The sequence below is a fragment of the Diceros bicornis genome, unplaced genomic scaffold (genome assembly GCF_020826845.1).
Source record: "Diceros bicornis minor isolate mBicDic1 unplaced genomic scaffold, mDicBic1.mat.cur scaffold_997_ctg1, whole genome shotgun sequence".
In the NCBI taxonomy this organism is placed as follows: Eukaryota; Metazoa; Chordata; class Mammalia; order Perissodactyla; family Rhinocerotidae; genus Diceros; species Diceros bicornis.
The window spans coordinates 35,432-36,386 of NW_026691884.1; the positions used below are offsets into that span (position 1 = coordinate 35,432).

The 955-nt window shown below is 75.5% G+C and overlaps 1 non-coding gene across 1 annotated transcript; it reads right to left on the reverse strand.

The window, feature by feature from the left end:
- Positions 1-340: 340 nt before the first annotated feature.
- On the reverse strand, positions 341-493 carry LOC131403997 (5.8S ribosomal RNA). Its single transcript, XR_009219695.1, has one exon. It is a non-coding gene; the product is annotated as a 5.8S ribosomal RNA (ribosomal RNA).
- Positions 494-955: the final 462 nt, after the last annotated feature.

Here is a 955-nt window from a genome sequence, read left to right on the forward strand (position 1 = left end):
CGCGCGTCACGGGACCGCGCCGCCCACGCCCCGGCCACCCCGTGGCCGCGTGCGGCGCGAGGGAGCTCCCGAAGGGTCCGTGGCGGCCGCGGACCTCGGCTCGAGCTCACCACCTCTCCATCTCCTCGCGGGCAGCGCCCCCGGGCCCCGGCGCCGACCACCTCCCACCTCTCACAGGCCACCGACGAGCGGCCGCCGGCGTCGGGGGGGAGGGCTCGGCGCGGGCGGAGGCGCCGTGTCTGCACTTAGGGGGACGGAGGGCCCGGGACGGGGCCCTGCGAGGGAACCCCCAGCCACGCTCCCCGGGGAGGCGACGCCCCGGGGGCGATTGATCGTCAAGCGACGCTCAGACAGGCGTAGCCCCGGGAGGAACCCGGGGCCGCATGTGCGTTCGAAGTGTCGATGATCAATGTGTCCTGCAATTCACATTAATTCTCGCAGCTAGCTGCGTTCTTCATCGACGCACGAGCCGAGTGATCCACCGCTAAGAGTCGTACGAGTTTGAACGGCGGGGCTCCCCACGCAGGGGGAGCCCGCCCCTGGCACGGCACAACCCCGGAGGGTGCCTCCGGCCGGCCAGCGAGAGACAACGAGACCGGACACCGTGAGGTCGGAAGGTTGGACGACGGGGCGTCCGGCACCGGCCCCGCGGGGACGGGCTCAGACACCCCACAGGCGCCCGGGGGTTCCCGCCTCCGGCGAGGACGCGGGGCGCACGCGGACGCGCGCGCGCGGCACGACGGCCACCGGGTACGCCCCCTCCCGGCGGCCGCCGCGACCGCGGCGCCGCACGGCGCCCCGGCCCGCGGAGGCGGAGCCTGGGGGAGGAGAAGGAGGGCCGTGGCTCCCCGACTCGCTCCCCGCGGGCCCGACCGCCCCGACCCGAGGCGGACGGGCGAGACCCCCAGGGGTCTTTAAACCTCCGCGCCGGGACGCGCTAGGTACCTGGATGGGG